Genomic DNA, 19,516 nt, shown 5'->3' with positions numbered 1-19,516 from the left:
AGAAACAAACAAGATGAACAGCAAAAACAATTCTTCCACAAACCTGACATCGTAACCTCTGATTTTCATGATGAGACAAGACTGCTTAACCCCAATGGTGACTGAGAGTGACATAACTTTTTGACTGGTCCCTCACGTATGAAAGGATCACCAGATGAAAGGAATTGTTAAATAAATGAAACAAGGAGGCCATGAGACTCAGGTGGCTCTAATGCCTCAGCAGCCTACCTTCCTAAGCAAACCCAGATCTAAGTGTGAATGCCTCAAGATTAAGAAATCAAAACCTTAGGACAACCAGTCACAAACATCCAACTAGCCTTTCCGAAAGAATGCAACTGCTTAAGCTACAGCCAATCACATAGTTTCCTTGCTTTGCTTCTACCTTTTCTCTATAGAAATCTTCCCCAGCTCCTGCTGATGGAGCACATAACCCCTTCTAACCTGGTGCCACCCGATTTGAATCAATTTTTGCTCAAATAAACTTCTAAAATGTTTAATATGTCTCCATTTGTCTTTTTTTGATATAATAGATTTTTTTAGAAGTTTATTGGAGTATAGCTGATTTACAATATTGTGTTTGTCTTTTACAAGACTCATCTCTGACTGATCCCAAGCCCCCTGCACATCTTACTGCACCTGGTTTCCAAAAGCCTCATTTTGAAATCTTTTTTTGTGAACTCTAGGTACGTGAGGGAGGGTGGGATTGCCTGGGAAGCTAAATCTCTGGCGACATGAGGAAAGCACTTTTGTGCCCTGATGATTAGTAGATAGTTGATCTGGGTTACTTGGAGGGCAGAAATGTTTGTGGTTATTGATGGAAGAGGAAAGTGGGCAAAGGGTTAACCGAGAGAGAAGCAATGGGGGAAAGGAGCTTGGGAATGGCTTACTAAGAAATCGACAGGAGAAGGAGAGGAAATGAAAATGTCCCAAGCACGTTGGAAGCAGAACCTAAAGACAGCCAAGAAAATTAAGGGTGTGTGGAAGAGAAAGTGATCCAGTGCATCAGAGGAAAATGAGGAGAACGGGCAGCCATGGGTTTGACCTGAAGACAGCTCCAAATACCCACCTGGTAACCTTACCCTTAATGAGCATGGCCCAAAGCTTATGTTCATTAGTAAGAACAGAGCAGCTGGATGATTTTATATACACAATTGCATTGGCAGAGGGTGTTTTCTTCAGTAGATTTATTACATCATTTCCAAAACCAACAGTACAGTACAGTGCTGTGAAATGGAGTTTTCCAGAAGACACTATTTTTCAGTAGACAGTATTCCCTGGTACTCTAGTGTTGAGCCATGGAGTTTTTGACTGGATTTACCTGGACAATAAAGTCTTTCCTTCAAAAGGAAAGATACTAACAACGTGAAAAGAGCATCTATTTCTTCACTGGAGCAGTTACATCTCCTCCCGCTTTGATACTATAAAGAGGAAGTCACTCATATCCACTGGCATTGTGACATTTTCTTAACCTCTACATTGGTTCTCTTTGCTCTTCCTGTTAAAACTCCACATGGTCGGGCACCTTCCAAAGACTACATTGCTGGGAATTATTTGGAGGACAAAAGTTCCCAGGACAAAGTTTCACGCTTTATGTAAACAAAACCCCATTTCTATTATTTTCCGTTTAGCCATGAGCAATTAAGCTGGAAACACAAATGCGAAGTATATTTGTGATGACTTTGCATGTCCTCTGACACGAACCTCATTCTCTTTGGGATCAGCAGAACCTTTACTGGCATGGACAGATATCTTTGTTACCCTCCTCCATTCTTGCATGACTAATTCATTTATTAACTTGATAAAATGCAAAGTTTGTCAGCATAAGGCTGGAGTCTCAATCCTAAATTAACTTTTTTTTTGTCTAAAACAAAACTCTAAATGATACTTGCTGCTTTGAGGAACATCATTTGCTCTTTTCTATGTCAGATCCCCTTGGGGAGGTCATTGCAGCTCATATGTGAGAAAGGGCTGGAGAGGGGCAAAGATTTCTTTCCCATTTCTAGCCCAAAGTTGCCCTGTTGAGAAATGTGACCTTGTGCCACATGAGATGTGGAAAAAGAATAAGGAGGATATCAACAGGATATGAGAAGAGAATGAACCAGGCAAAATAAAATGTAGGAAGACCCCAGAGGGATGAGTTTTTATTGTCAGTACTGGAAGGGTTCTATACATCTTCTTGTAATAACTTGGAAATCACTGGAATTAAATTGTCATCAGAAAATAAAAGAACATAGAATGATTCCAAGATTATATGAGCATCTTCAAGAAAAAGATGTTGCCTTGCTGTCATCCTCACTGACTCTTTACTGACTCATGCTATTAACGTGACTAAAGGGAACACAAGTCCATCCAGAGGGGGCGATGAGGGAATAGACGAGCAAAGAAAGAATGAGTTACTAGAAAACATATCCAGTGCCCATGGGAGGAATGAATGGGGACATGGAATAGTAACCAAAGGACTTCAAAGACTTCAGACCCACTGGCAAAATGACCCTTCATATGGGGATAGAAGCAGAGTACCGTAACCTATGGAGTTCAAAAATCGCTATGCCTTGGGCAAGCCCAACCCGGTGGTGAAATGGATTAGCTGATCCTTTCAAACATTCCATTCAAATTACTCTTCTTTGTTTAGTTCCATGTTCACCCCAAATCTCTCTCTGATTACACCCTTCCTTCCTGTGAAACTCAGCCCACAGAGTCACTGTGCACTGACCGTACAGACTTTGAACATGGAAATGTTTATGGAGTCATCTGCATTACAGATCACTGTGTTGGCATTCTCTTCGTATTGCTATGTTATTACAGTGAGATAAATAATACATGTATGGAGTCTGACAGATTCTAAGAATACCTCTGTCCGTGACATTCTGATATATAGGTCAGTCTTGTCATCTTGTTTCAGGTGATTCTGCCTAGGAGAAGTGGATACCTCATCACAGTATTTACAAAATCAGTGTGTCTGCCAAGAAGGTTTGAGCTACACCTGGAAACATGGAAAAGTCCCTGAGATAATAAAGTTCTCCCTGCTAGATTTCTTTGGACACCGGCTGATGACATCTTAAACTGAAAGCAGAGAGTTAAACTGTGCCTGCAGAAGAGCTAAAGTACTTTCCTGTAACTCCATGAAGGAACCTGACTCCCATAAGTGTCTGGGACACCATATAGGCACAGTCCTTGGGCTCAGGAGAAAAGCTTCTATTATGACTAATTATATATGTTGGTGGCTTATACCTAAGAGCATTTGTCACGTGCCAAACACAGCACGAAAGTCTTCATGTATGTAATTTCATCTATTCCTCATAACAACTATGAGGGAAGGTTGTGGCATGGCCCCATTTGATAGATGAGGACACCGGGACCCAGATATGTTGAGGGATTTCCCTCAGTCCCACAGTGGTGCAGCCAGATTGTCTTTCTCCAGAGCCGATGTGCTGACTGACTCCCTTGTTCCAATGACTGGTTTCTTCGTAAAAAATGTCTTTTGTTACAGAATGGTACCATTGAAGTCAGTGGCTTGTGGTCAACCTAACTGGCTAAACCCCTCCACACCAGAGGGACACTCTGCTCGCGATCGCTGGCTGTAGCTGCATTTTAGCTCCCAGTGCCCGTTGCGGCTCGCTGGGGCTGAGAGGATGTGCCTATAAAACAGAACACGGGGCTTCCCTGGTGGCGCAGTGGTTGAGAGTCCGCTTGCCGACGCGGGGGACACGGGTTCGTGCCCCGGTCCGGGAAGATCCCACAAGCCGCGGGGCGGCTAGGCCCGTGAGCCATGGCTGCTGAGCCTGCGCGTCCGGAGCCTGTGCTCCGCAACGGGAGAGGCCACAACAGTGAGAGGCCCGCGTACCGCAAAAAAACAAACAAACAAACAAAATAACAAAGAAAAACACACAAAAAACCGAACACGGCTGCCATGATTGATGCACACTTTACATGCGGGGTAGAAGGCAAACAGTACTATCACTTTATATGAGGGGCCACATGTCTGCCATTTTGACCTCAGTTTTAGCCCATAATTTCATTGCCATCGGAAGTTTTTACCTCTACTTTGAACCTAACTGTTCCCCTGTGGAATTTCTGACTTTGCTGCCCGTTATTTTTCACAGAGGTTAAATGTATCTTCACTTAAAATTCTCCCCAACTCTACTCTACTGCCCTTAGAGACAGTCAATCCCATCTTCATATGCCTCAAAACTCTGCTACGTTCTTTTTTAGAGAGCCGTGTTGGCCTAGACCTTTGCGTTTATACTTTTTTATTTTTTTTAATTTTTAAAAATGTTTTTAACATCTTTATTGAAGTATAACTGCTTTACAGTGGTGTGTTAGTTTCTGCTTTATAACAAAGTGAATCAGCTATACATGTGTCCCCATATCTCTTCCCTCTTGCATCTCCCTCCCACCCTCTCTATCCCACCCCTCCAGGTGGTCACAAAGCACCGAGCTGATCTCCCTGTGCTATGTGGCTGCTTCCCACTAGCTATCTATTTTACATTTGGTAGTGTATATATGTCCATGCCTCTCTCTCACTTCATCCCAGCTTACCCTTCCCCCTCCCTGTGTCCTCAAGTCCACTCTCTACATCTGCGTCTTTATTCCTGTCCTGCCCCTGGGCTCTTCAGAACCATTTTTTGTTTTTAGATTCCATATATATGTGTTAGCATACGGTATTTGTTTTTCTCTTTCTGACTTACTTCACTCTGTATGGCAGACTCTAGGTCCATCCACCTCACTACAAATAACTCAATTTCATTTCTTTTTATGTCTGAATAATATTCCATTGTATCTATGTGCCACATCTTCTTTATCCATTTATCTGTCTGACACTTAGGTTGCTTCTATGTCCTGGCTCTTGTAAATAGAGCTGCAATGAACATTATGGTACATGACTCTTCTTGAATTATGGTTTTCTGCGTTTATACTTTATTCTTCAAATACAAACCCAGGACCCAATGTGTTTCATGTACCTCCAAATGAACAATGGGCAGGTTTCCAGAAATTGTGTTGCTCTGGTAGACGTCCAGGGTGGACCCATCTCAGACGTAGATAACTAAGGCCAGAGAGCCTGCCCCTTCCCAGAGACAGAAATTTCACAGTAGGAAGGGCCTATAAAGGGGAGCCCATTTTATAGGTAAGGAAACAGAGCCACAGAAGCCATTAATTTGCACCATCATTAGCTGGGTGATAGCTGAGTACATAGTAAATGCTCAATACATATTAAGTGAATGAGTAAGTGAATAAATAGATGGATGATAAACCCCTGGCTGACCACTGCCTGCCTCGACTACATTCTGAAATATAAACCAGGAAACATCTCCTTCTGATCACAACCGTTCAATGGCTTCTCATTTTTCTTGGTATAAAATGAAAATGCTTTACCACAGCCTACCTTCGGGATCCTTACCTGCCCTCTGTCATAGGCCAAGTACATTCCCATTTCAGAATCTTTGTGGGTGTCAGACCTTCTGCCCAGAATGATCTTCCCCCAGAGCTTCATGACATCCACTATTTGACTTCCTCGGGGCTGTGCTCCAGGGCCCTCCTTCACACAGGCATTCTGTCTGTCTGTCTCCCCTGCTAGAACCATGCCTTGTGATGTGGCCTGTCCATCGCCATGTCCCCATCTCCTGTATGTGTGCCCGGTGCATGGAACCCAGTGAGTATTCAATCCGTATTTATTGAATAAATCAATGAAATCACATGGCCTCCATAATGCAATATTATATGACCTCCTGCAACAATGGATATGTTAATTTATAAACACATATAAAGCATTAGTACAAAACAGAGTGAGTCCATCAGATGCTAAACACAGATACGGGGCCACTCTTAACTATCAGCTTTTTGGTGAGAGACCTCTTCAATTTGAAGCTATCCCAAGATTTAAAACTTGAAAATGCACATTTTTCTACAATCTTGTATCTCATGGTATATAATAGCATAGAGTGATGACCTGTACATTTCCCACCTAGCTATCTCTCTCTCTTTTTTTCTTAATTGCAGTAAGAACACTTAAAGTGAGATCTACCCTTTAAAGAAATTTTTAGATGTACAATACAGTAGTGTTAACTATGGGTACCATGTTATACAGAAGATCTCTAGAACTTATTCATCTTGTATAACTGGAACTTTATACCAGTTGAAAGGCAACCCCCCCATTTTCCCCTCCCCCCAGTCCCGGGAAACCACCATTCTACTCTCTGTTTCTATGCATCTGACTACCTCATGTAAATGGAATCATGCAGTATTTGTCCTTTGGTGACTGGTTTATTTCATTTAGCATAATGTCCTCTGGGTTCGTCCACATTGTCATACAGGTCAAGATTTCCTTTTCTTTTGAGGCTGATATATATATATATATATATATATATATACACACACACACACATATATATATATATATGTATATATATTCTTTATCCATATATCCATCAATAGATACTTAGATTGTTTCCATGTCTTGGCTCTTGTGAGTAATTTTGCAATGAACACAGGGGTGCAGATATCTTGTTGAGATAAGGACTTCATTTCTTTCAGTTATATACCCAGAAGCTGCATTCCTGGATCATATGGTAATTCTATTTTTAATTTTTTGAGGAACTTCCATACTGTTTTCCATGATGGCTGCCCAATTTACATTCCCACCAACGGGACAAGGGTTCCAGTTTCTCCATATCCTTGCCAACACTTGTTATCTCTTGTCATATTGATGAGACCCATTCTCACAGATGTGAGGTGATATCACATTGTGGTTTTGATTTGCATTTCCCTGATGATTAGTGATGTTGAACACCTTTTCATGTACTCTTTGGCCATTATCCTTGGCTCTGCTGCTCCCAATTTTCCATTGGCTATTGAGGAAAACCAATCCCATTTTCTGAAAGTCACAAGACTTCCCTCATCTAAATGGCCTTGATCCCTGTACACTGGAGACCATCTGTTAGAGGGAAGTCACTTGATTGGTGTTTCTTCAAACATCAACGGGGAGCCTGCTTCCCCTTTCCTTCCAGGAGGCCCATGTGTGAGAACGAACAAGGCTGGGAGGAATGTGGAATGAGGACCAGCTCACACGTGGTGTATGGAGTTTTCTTTTGTGGTCCCAAGCCTCCTGTTTCATCACCATTCACTGAGCTTTCAGTTCTGTGCCTGAGAACCAGCTAGCAGGACAATGCTCTTCAGAAAAGGAGGCAGGCAGAGAATAAAGCTGTGACATTCTCCTGGAGACTCATCCTTTTGTCCCTGCTTTATTTTAAGGCACTTCTGTCACCACTCCTCTCTGGAGGCTGGGCAGGGCACCTGGCCTCTTAGGAACCACACAGGGCTCTGGCTGCCTCTGGCCAGGCGGGTCCCCTGGCAGGGTGGGAGCTCCCTCTCACCCCTTGCTGAGCAGCTGTGGGTCTGAGTGTCTGCCCCGCTCTGCCCACTCCCAAGGGCCCCTGCAGCTGCAACTGGTTACTTCTTGGCCAGGAGCCTGGACCTACTATGGGCACAGCCAGTATCCTCCCTGAAGCCATAGAGATGCTCTGATCCCAGATTTGTTTTTCTTCTTGTGGCTTTTCAGAAGAGAAGAACCTTAAGCTTACTTAGGCTTTCTGGATTTTTTAAAAAAGTCATTCTCTGATTCCCTAGGTTGCATCTCAAGACACAGAGGACGAGAGTAGCTCTCCAATGTGAAGAAGCTTTAAGTTGCTTCTCAGCTCCATCCCAGAGGGAGAAGTGTGGGTCGGTGACGTGAATGTGGATCAGGAAGCAGGTACCCGACTGAGAGGTCAGCCTCATCTGGGTTCCTAGCCCGGCTCTGCTTTTTCTAGCCCACCGCTTTCCTCTGCGATGTGGAATTGAAAGAAAGCCTGTCTCACAGTGGATTAAATGAGGTCATGCCTCTAAGGTGCCCAGTGCAGTGATGGGCACACAGCCTGCATTCTGGGACTATTAATTATTAATATTATATGGCTTTTGTGATTTATTATAGGTTTTTATTTCTTTGGTTTCCAGGAACAAAACCCAGAAGATTCAGTACTTCAAAAACCAGCCTATCATTTACTCATCATTTCCATCACAAAAAGAAATCCTGGGTTATCCCTTTTTTAGAGAAAATAAATACGTTAGAAAGAGATCAGCTTTCAATTCAAGATGCATCTCATCTATTCCTGTCCAAAAAATAGGTGGTTATCCAGAAAGTGAAGCATGACTGTTGGCTCCTTCCTTACTGATATTTCCTCTAAAGTGGAATGGTTAATGGAAGGTTGAAAAGAAAACACTTGAATATTTGAAATCTAACCTGCCCTATATTTTAGCTTAAATTCTCTTTTGACTTATATTAATACTGCTATAGCACCTTTTAGGGGAACAGGCATTTATCTTAGAAATATTTTCCCTGTATTTACATTCAAAGTTTTAATATTGTTGTTTTAAGTTTATATCTTGTAAATACTTACAACTGGATATTTAAAAAATCTAATTTGAGGTCTCTTTCTTTTAACTGAGAGAACCCACTTATCCTTACTATGCTTATTTATTATTAAGTTATTGTTTTGATCATATTTTATGCTATATATATGTGTGTGTGGTTTTCCCCTTGCTTTATTTTTTCTATTTGTCTAAATTCTGATAGATTGTTTTTTTTTTTTTTTTTTTTTTTTTTACCTCATTCCTTCCACTTCCCCACTCCCAGTTTGGAAGTTATGATTTTACCATTTATCACTTTCCTTCTAAATTCATTGTTCCTTGTCAATAGTAAACTTTTAAAGTCTAAACTATTTTTAATTTTTACTTTTTTATGAATGACGATTTGTTTGTGTTACATAATATGGGTTTACAATTATATGTTCACTTAATACCTTGAAGCCCCTAGTGCCTTAGGTTACATGTTATTACTTTTGAGAATCATCAAATGATTGCCATTCTTTTATAAGTAATCTGTCTTCTGTTTTTCTACTAGCTTTTAAGATTTTCTCTTTACCTCAAGATGATGTATTTTCACTAAAATGACTCTAGTTTGGGTTTGTTTTCTTTTTAAATCTTCCCAATTATCCATCAATGGAAAACATCAGGGCTTGTTTTCAGTTCTGGAAAATTCTGAGCCACCATTTATTTGAACACTGTCTCTCAACCATTCTTTCTATTCTTTCTTTCTGAATCTGATGTTAAGTTGGAATTGCTTGATCTATTCTCTGTCTCTTGCCTTTTTTCTATGTTTCCTAATAGTTTATCATTCTATCATGCTTTCTGTGATATCTTCTTAGTTTTGTCTTCTGTCTTAAAGATTCTATCTTCACCTCTGTCCAGTGATCAGTTTAACTCAACTAATGATACTTTTTTTTTTTGGTATATGCACCTGTCTTGTTTTTATAACCTCTTGTTTTTTCCATGGACAGTAGTCCATCTTTCATTTCTTTGAGAACATTATATTCATTTTATGAATGAAAATTGTTCTATGATATTTACGTTTATGTGGGAATTTTTGTTTAATGGATCTGTTGAACTTTGTTGCTAGACTTTTTCACTTGCTTGGTAATTCTTGTTTATCTGTGGGAATTTTCCCCAGCTTGTAAGAAGGCTTTAATTCTGCTTTCACCCTAGCCCTTTAAGGTCTTTGGCTCTAAACTGGACGTTACACTCTCCTGCCACAAAGATGACCAAAATTCAGGCGTCTTATTATGCATGGTGGGTCTTAGCTTCAAGTGGTAAGTCTGCTTCTATTCCTGGCTATGGGAACTCCTCCAGCCCTCATTCATAAGAGGCAGCTTGGTCCCAGCTCTTGGCTTCATGCAGAGTGCCCATGACATAGAGCTGTTCAGGCCAGGTTCCCATGGAAGACCCAGCACCGAGAGCAATGCTCTGGTTTCCCTGCTTCCTTCTGTGGGTTTGATCTCTGGTCCTGGTCCATAGGATTTCTTTTAAAACATAGTCAATTATTTGTGTTTGTTTGTATTGGAAGCTTTAGGTTCCAAGGATCATTCTATCTGCCATCTTGGGTCTTCTTTTCAACGTATCCCTAGTGCCTTCTCCTGGAAGGAGGAGAATATTTTAGATGAAAGATCGTAATGAAAACTGTGTGATTGGAGCTGGGATTATGTTTGTCAGGGTGTTCGGGACAGAGAGAAGATGCGTTGGAGGAACACGAAAAGCATAGTTACAACCCTTCCTCTGCTCTAGCGCTTTTATTCTGGGTTTGTACAAATAGAAATCTCAGATGCAGCTTCTTGGTGGAGTCAGGGGATCATGTGTGCACCCATTCGTTCCAGCTCACACTACTCTCTGCTCAACTGTTTACCTCACGGCAAGAGAGAATTCTCTGTAGCTGTGTCTTTAGCGAAAGTCAAAAAGGAAACCAAAACTGATTCAAGAATATGTTTCAAGAAAAAAAGGTGAGAACACATTTCTGTGTGGAAATGAAGAGGAAGTGTATGTTCCATGTGTGGAGCTGAGTTTGCTGGTGTCTGAAGCATCATGCCTTCTGCTTTGCTCATTGCTTTTGGTGACCTGTCTTTGCAGGCTTTTTCATCTTCCAGCCCCAATGCAGACTTTCCCTTAGATGCGGAGAGTTGCCTATCATTTTGCAGAAACTTTGCTCCTTATGGGAGAGCTTCTTGGAGACTGAAAACTACTTGTTTTATTTCTTCTTAATGATAACCTGAAAATGGACTTTGATGTGAACATATGTGTAAATGGTTGATAGATTTTCTTACAAATTAACAGTCTATGGCATACATTGCATTTGGGAATGGGACTGATTTCATTATTTCAGTCTGTGTTCCATTAATATCCTGATTTCTTTTTTTCTTCAAGTCTAGTTGGGTCTGATTGAGACCAGTATGTGGTAAGCATCTAGGAAATACTAATAATCAGGGAGAGTGAGAAACAAAAATGACCAGATGAAGAAAGATCCGAAGTAAATGAGTTTATATCCCTGTGTACACACTTTCAGCAGCCCTCTTCAAAGGAGAGGTTGACGGACAACCACAGGAGCCCAACAGAAAATTCCAGAACTTTGCTGGTGATACAGATAAACTGGGGTCACTCATTGGCTTTGCCCCCCTCATGGCCATGTATAGTGAGAAGACATTTCACCTTTTTCTTTTTCTTTTTCTTTTTTTTTTTGTGGTACGCGGGCCTCTCACTGCTGTGGCCTCTCCCGTTGCGGAGCACAGGCTCCGGACGCGCAGGCTCAGCGGCCATGGCTCACGGGCCCAGCCGCTCCGCGGCATGTGGGATCCTCCCGGACCGGGGCACGAACCCGCGTCCCCTGCATCGGCAGGCGGACTCTCAACCACTGCGCCACCAGGGAAGCCCACATTTCACCTTTTAAAAATCAGGTTCTCATATGCAAATGAAAACACCAAAATCAGCCTTACTGTTTGCGGAGTGCCCAACACCTAGTGGTGCTCAGTGCCGTGGTGATTATCATTGAAGCAACATTATTCAACAAGGTCAGTTCACCTTGCCCAGTGGAGCAGTAAAATAGCTATTAAATACGGACAATAATATAAATAAATATGATATTTGAAAATATACAATGTATTCCCCAAGGAGTGTTTATTGACTCTTCTCCACGTGCACTGAAGCAGAATGAAGAATTGGACTCGATGAGGTGATAGATGTTAACTAAACATCCATCCAATTAGTGCAGTAATTATTTCACAGTATGTATGTATATAAAATCATATGTTGTATACCTTAAACTTATCCAAGGTTATGTGTCAGTTTATCTCAGTGAAGCTGGAGGAAAAAAGAGACTATGACAACAAGACAAGGAAATTGAAAAATCCCAGGTGTTATAAGAAATGAGATGAGTTACTAGGAAAGGCGGTAGATTTCTCTTTCCTAAAAATCTCTAGGAAGGTTCTAAGATTATATGGACATGTTGGGGCTAGGATGGCTCCCTGAGTTCAATTTTTAATCTGACTTCTTCCTATCTCTTCGACTTTTTTCAGTTTTCAGATGCAAACTCTTTGGATGAAAGCTGCCTCTTCATTAATTGCATTCTAGGGTTTTGGCTTTTGCTTGTATTTGTCTTCTGCGCTCTCTCTTTGCTTTCCTTCCACCCATTCAAAAGTAACAAATAATAATGGTAATAACAACAACAACAATAATAATAAAAACAATAGAACAGCTACCATGACTGGGTGTTTACTATGCACTTAACATACATTATCTCTTAACAGCCAAGAGAGGTGGGTGTGATTCTATCAGATTTGGAGGTGAAGAATCTGAAGCTCAGGTTGGCTAAGTAACTTGCTGACGTCATGCAGTGGCTGGTGGGAGAGTTAGGATCTGAACATAGATTTGCTGCCCTAGTTCATCTTAATCTAGATGTTGAAACTGTGCGTCTCATAAAATAAAATAATAGTATCCACTTATTAATGTGCCAGATATTCCTACATTCTTTTTATTAAATCGTTACTTTCCTCCATTCTACGAATAAGGAAACTCAGATCATTTAAGTAATTTACGTGAGGTCAAACAACTAGTGCGTGGCAGAGTTAAGACAACCCAGCTCTGCCTTGATTATAATGCTACGTATTTGTTCCCTATATTGGCTCTTAACCATCTCTGGAAACCTCATCTTTTCCAAGGGGCCATCTCTATATTAGACTCTCAGAAATTTTATAGCATGTTTTACTTACACATTTTGATCATCGAAAATAACCTGTTTGGAATTTTCTTGAATATTTCCCTTATGTTCCAAAATTTCCAGGTTTTTAAAACTCTTCATCGAGACTGGGAATCCCCTGAGGCACAAGCAGAGTTTGTGTTCCTTTTGTATTGCATTTCGGGCCTTTGGGCACAGGGCTGGAAACTCGGTTTGTTTTTTTGTAAATTGATTGGTTCATTGATTCAGTATTGCTAAATCCTAGCGAGTTTGCCAATGCCTTCATCCCAGAGGATTTTGGACAAAACAAGTATGTTTGTGGATTAACGCATTTTGGATATAACAACTACATTTCTGGATGAATGGATTTTGTATAAAACAAGTACATATCTTAGCAAGCCGAGGAGAGGAAGGAGGCTGCTTTTATAGTTGAATCAGAGGGAAAACTGTGAGGGGCCTCATTCTTGGGGGGGCAGAGGTCTACGAAGCCCCAGCCCAGGTCTTGGGTCAGGACGTGCTGACTGCCCATTGACACACACAGTAAGGGTGGCATTTCTTGAGCACCCCAATACGTGCAAGGCAGTGGGCTCAGTCTTTTACAGAAATCATCTCCATTCTTCACATCAAACCTTTTATATACCAGTAACCAAAGCTTTAAAAGGTCAAGAGACATACTCAAATTCACAGACCTATTAAACAGCCAAGCCACGATTTCATTCTCAAGTTGTCTGACTCCAAAACCAACTAGCCACTGTACTCCACCGACGTGCGCTTGGGGAAAGTGGTGTTCTACCTGGATTACATCATCAGAGAAGCAAGAAGAATGTGTATAGGGCTGGGTGAGAGGGGGAGCGGGTTTAGAAACCCACTCTCAGAAAGAGATATGAAACCTGGACTGGGAAGATGATGAAATACAGCACAGAAACCACAACCAAGACACATCTGTAAGGTGTCCGCAAAGCCACCATGTTTCCAGTGTCATCCCCCAAGACTTCTGACTTCTACATTCCAGCTACCCGGGAGCATATGGGCCTTTGCACCTGTGTTTTCTTCTGCTTGAAACCCTCTTTGTAACACCCCGTACCACACACGTACGCACGCACAAACGCACACACGCAAATCCCTTAGGCCCTTCCCATCTCTTAGATTCAGCGAGGACTCCCCTGACTACCACCCACCCAGCCCTAACCCTGTCCACTGAGGTCACCTTCATCTGTTACCTGCTCTTCCAGGAATGTGTTCTTTCCTTTAGAAAGTCCTCTGAATTTGCAATTGAACACTCATCGGTGAGAGTATTAGATTAATGTTCCTCATTTGCCTACAAAATACAAACTCCTTGAGAATTAAGACATTAACTTCTTTGCCCTTTATTCTCTGTCTACCACCTGGCAGTGTAAAATGGTAGGTATTCAATAACATTTTGTTCAGTGAATGAATACACGTATTAATGAAACTTTTTTTTAAATTCAGGACTTTACTTCTTATTGTATACACTACTTGGATCACTTACACTTCTTAATGAAACTTTTTAAAGTCCCAAATAATCAATGTCTAGAATACAGATGATAGTCCTAGGTCCGTAGAGTTGCACTGGAAATAAAATGAGATGGTCGGTAAAGCGACCAGAAAGACATGGCTATTCAATACCTGAGAGTTCTTTTTCCCTTTACCACCAGCCACGAGATCGTGTAAACCAGCACCGCCCGTCGGGGTCGCTCTCATATTACCGCGGTAGGTAATATGACAGGCGGAATTGCATTCAGACCTAATTTAAGTTCCGAGTTCCATAGTTTTTACCTACAAGTGTGTGGACTTAAGCAATTTGCTCTCTTAGCCTCACTTTCCAGTCTTAAAAATAGAATTAAGACTCCACGTAAAACTCTCAACAGTGCCTGGCAAATAAACATGTTCTGTAGGGGCTACTCTGCTGGCTCAGTGGTTGGGAATCCGCTTGCCAATGCTGGGGACACCGGTTCGAGCCCTGGTCCGGGAAGATGTCACATGCCACGGAACAACTAAGCCCATGAGCCACAACTACTAAGCCTGCGCTCTAGAGCCCATGAGCCACAACTACTGAGCCCACACACCTACAGCCCGTGCTCCGCAACAAGAAAAGCCACTGCAATGAGAAGCTCGCGCACCGTCAACAAAGAGTATCCACCGCTCGCCACGATCAGAGAAAAGCCCGTGCGCAGCAACGAAGACCCAACGCAGCCAAAAATAAATAAATAAAATAAATAAATTAAAAAAAAACATGGTCTGTAGACATTGTTATTATTATTTCCCTCTTCAGAGCTACCTGGTAACTGACTTCTTATTTCCTCTGTGACCTGAATGGCTTTTTCCATCTTCTACACCTGTTTCTCTATATTATCCTTCTTAGCAAGCCTTTCCTTTAACCCATTCATATTCTCCCCCATGCTCAGTAGGATGGGAGATGAGCTGACAGACCAAAACACCGTGGGACTCCCCCAGGGTTCCATGCAGTTGGGTGGAATTCTGCGCTCGGTAATTTGTTGGCCCCAAATTTCAGACTGGTAAACAGAAGTCATGATCAAGGGCAAGACTTTCCTTTGTTCCAGAATCTAGAGGCTTGTGTGAATTACTTTAAGACTGATTTTATATTTGAGACAGGAGGAAAAATCGTAGAGGGACATGGTTTGTATCGGCATTTATGAATTCTTTTAAGGCTTTACATTGGAATTCATAGTTTCTAGCTGGGCAAGGTGACGTAGCCAATATTAAGACCTGGCCCAGGGGCTTCCCTGGTGGCGCAGTGGTTGGGAGTCCGCCTGCCGATGCGGGGGACATGGGTTCGTGCCCCGGTCCGGGAAGATCCCACATGCCGCGGAGCGGCTGGGCCCGTGAGCCATGGCCGCTGAGCCTGCGCGCGTCCGGAGCCTGTGCTCCGCATTGGGAGGGGCCACAACAGTGAGAGGCCCGCAAAAAAAGACCTGGTCCACTTGTCCTCCCCTCCGTATTCCAGTCCCCTCCTCTTGCCCCCACTCCCTTACACACACACCTTCAGGACCCTGTATTTTCTGCTCTCTCACTTCGAATCTCTAAGGTCAAGAAGTGCCATCGTCAGCTTTCCAACCCCACAAGTTCCGTGCGTCAGGGCTTGCTTGAGGGCCCTCTAACACGGTATAATACATATAATTACAATACGCAGAAAGGGACAAAAAGCGTTTATTGTATTTTTAAAGTTTTTTTTAAAACAGGGCTTCAGAAAAAATGTACCATGTTAGAGCATGGAAAAAAAAAAGAAAAACAGCAATAATAAAGTGGCCAAAGTGCAAACGTGAGGGAGGTAATCATAATTTACCTGAATAATCTTTGCTGCTTTAGGAAACAGAGAAATTGGTTTTTTTTTTTTTTTTTACCTTTTCTGTCCCCAGCTTAAAACTCGCTGATTAAAAGATTCACATATAAATTCAAAATATACCAAAGACCCATTTCCTAAAGCAGCCCCTTTTGATACCTAAAGCAGCCCCTTTTGATACCTTTTTGCATATTATATTCATGTTAAAGGTTCCTTCAAGCAAGCCCTGATATATGGAGCTGAGAGAATGCTAAAGGACTGTCATAACCCTAAAGGAATATCATAACCCTAGTGGGACCTTCAATTGAGGTTTCACTAGAGCTTTGTACTAAAATTAAAATTCTCACTTTATAAACTCTGTTTATTTCCCCATTCCTGCCTGCCTATCACTAAAGAGGACATTAAAGTTCTTGCTTGCTGGAGTTTCAGTTATCACTGCTGTGCTTGAAGGTCTACAGGCACTGTATTTGCTCTACTGACTGGACATTTCTGAAATAGTACCACTATCAGGTAGATCAGATTGTTGGCAAAAACTCTGGCACCAAAGACACTCAACAAATACATTTCATCACACTGACCCTGTACTAACAGCGACTTGCTGTGGATAACCTCATGGGAATGGAAGTTGAGAAAAGAACTATTTCAAGGCTGCCAGTGCCTTAATCTCTGCTCTGTTCAAAATGCAAACGTGCTGCTTTTTATGCTCACAGTAGTAAAACAAATTTGAGGGATGGTATAATCCTGAGCCTGGGAAGGCAGAAAGAAAAGCGAACAAGAGGAATCCCACAAGAAATGATCTACAGGCAAAATCGAGAGAAGAAGATGAATAAACACCTTCTTTTTAAAAAAGGGGGGAGATAGATATTGGAAACTCACCCAACCTCAACCATAGAAGGGCAAAAAATAACTTTTATTTGAAGCACCAACACTCACTTCTTTGTTAAGGAAACTAGAACAACACCCTGCAGACTTGCAGGCTCCGGAGTTATCAGGGAACTATTTCCTGGGAATATGCTCACCAGTTCCATGCAGCGGCTTAACAAAGTCAGAATGAGCAGTGCAAATAAATTCTGTAAAGCAGATGAGAGCTCCATGCTTTGTTCTGACAACTGCAATATTGATGTAATGGAAATTTCAGGATAGGCCTGATCAGCGCTGCCCAAACAGAGTCGGATGGCTTTGGTGGGGGACACCCTGAGTAGTGTTTCCCAAACCAAGGGATCTCTCAACCCTCAAGGTCTCCTTGTGCTAATCCACCTGCTGGGATGACAGGCCCCTGTAGACACTCTCCCCCTGCTCAGACAGTGAAAGAGGGATATCACAGTAAGATAGGGAGGTGGGCTCGAGCCACAAGGACAGGGGGACTGAGCCTGGCTTATCTTGACACTGGTTCTCCCAAGTAGCAATGGGACGGATTCCACGGCCTTGGTCTCCTGCTATCTGCTGCAAGTCTCTCTCTGTGACCCTGGGATCTTTCTGTTTCTTCTCATCCATCCTCATAACTGTTGGGGGGCGGGTGGGTCAGAAGAGAATGGGACTCCCAGTGATTTTCAGAACAGTGGGAAAGAGGCCCTCAGTCCCCTTGCTCTGTTAGTCATTACCAAATGGTTCTCAACGGGCGATTTAAGCAGTGTGGTAGCTTTGTTATGACTATACAGAGTGATGCCAAGCCTACTGAACAATTTTTTTATTGTGATTTATTTGTGTTCCTTAATTGAAACAAAATGGTACAGCATTCTATAATAATGGTCCCAAGCCCTACAGCTCATAATCATGTGCAACGCTACTTTTTTCTTTTATGGGGTCGGGCTATTTAAGTTCGTCCTAACTACTTGTAAGTCTGAGTGTGACATTCCAGATTGGATACAACCGAGAGAGCCCTGCAATGTTCATTTCTAAATCCAATCCTCACAGCCTTGTTATCTTTGTCAGAACAACCTAGTAACTGCTTCCTCAATGTTTTAATTTAGATTTCTGAGATACACGAGGAATTTAGATGTTATCCTCCATCCCACCCCACCTTAAAAATGTGGCAGAGCCTCGCTGTTTCTAGGACAAGCTAAAAAGAAACAGATCAAGCAGCAGTGAAGCCCTGAAATGTTATTCTAAGTCGTTTTCAGATTTCAGTCCTTCTGTACAATAGTTGGTCCTCACTCAGGGATAGACTGCTCTAGAAAACAGTCATGGCGTGGCCAAAGGATTCTGATGATGCTTGTCTAATGATAAACAGGAGGCAGCTCATTGTTTCAATTGTTCCAATTCTGTAGTTTCAGGGGGTCGTAAATGAAAAAGAAACATGAGAACAACTCCTATGGCTTTTACCATAAATCTTGAATGCAAACATTTTTTTTCAAGTCCCTTGCCCAAAACAATACATCATTTTATAAGTCTCCTTTGGAATACCTATTGCTGTATGTATGTAGGTTAAAGAATCATTTGTGTGGAATTGAAAGGGGAGATCAAGTCATCCTGTGAGTGGAAGACTGAAGCTTTCTGGATGAAGAATTGCAGTCCTTGCTTGCCCAGATTTCTATGGCAAAAATTCATCATAGCAATTCCATCCGACCATGCTTGGAGGCTAAAACACCTTTGCATTTTTCCCCCCATTTTGTCCTTGAGAAAATCAGGTGTCATGGTTAGTGTATCTGGACACTAACCCAGATACCCAATCCAAATTTGGGAAAGACAAAGAACTATTGTGATAGGATAAATGCTTCCTTCTCCGGCGGCATGAGTAGTTTCACTCTCTTTGTTTCTCAGTTCACTGCTTTGGTGAGGTCTCTAGCAGCTGACAAACAGCCTAAAATTTAAGACAGTCTGCAAAGGTCAAGTCTGCTTTCCTTGCACTTTTTGTGAAAGAAGAGCCCAGGCATCTTGCCTTGGAAAAGTAACAAAACAGAACAAAAGGAGCTTAAGCATTTATCTAGTGGAATTCTTTCGCATCCTCGACAACATACTTCTATTGGTGCCTCTGTCACATTAGTGAGCTCTGTTGTCAGTAGAATCTTCCACAGTGTTTTGGATTCTGAGGCCCTGAGATATGATAAAGCAGTGCGTTTGAAATCTTCAAAAAGAAAAAAAGAAGAAAAAAGTAGAAATCCAAACAAGGGAGAGGCAAAGAGAGTGGGGTAACAAAAAGAAAAACATGATACTTGCTTACTAAGCCAACTTCTAACTGTAGGGCCCTCCAAGTTAATTTCAAAAGCTAACTGCAAGGGTAACTATTGTGATCTTTGTAGGAAAATCCAATAAAGCTGTCAAAAGCTTCCGTATGAAGTGCTTTGTGGTTGACGAGATGTCAATTTGTTTGCTTTTAGATTAATTTGTACCTTCAGTTTTTAAGGTGCCCTTTTTAGCTGTGGGAATCTAGCTTTTTTTCCCATAAATATAGCCATTTCCCCATTATTTAAGCAAAGGAAACAGTTATAGTTTCTACACATTTCAACAGATAAGATCAGCAAGGAAGAGAATACCTATTATCTTCCTTTAACTGTCTCCTCAGTCTGTATCTTTTTAATTTGCCCCCAAAAGTATTTCAAGTTGGGAACACAGCAACCAGTGTGTGTGTGTGTGTGTGTGTGTGTGTGTGTGTGTGTGTGTGTGTG

This window comes from Aethalodelphis obliquidens, unplaced genomic scaffold (assembly GCF_003676395.1).
Source record: "Aethalodelphis obliquidens isolate GAN/ISIS:26980383/991018 unplaced genomic scaffold, ASM367639v1 scaffold27, whole genome shotgun sequence".
NCBI classification, from domain to species: Eukaryota; Metazoa; Chordata; class Mammalia; order Artiodactyla; family Delphinidae; genus Aethalodelphis; species Aethalodelphis obliquidens.
Note: the sequence above shows the minus strand (reverse complement) of the source record.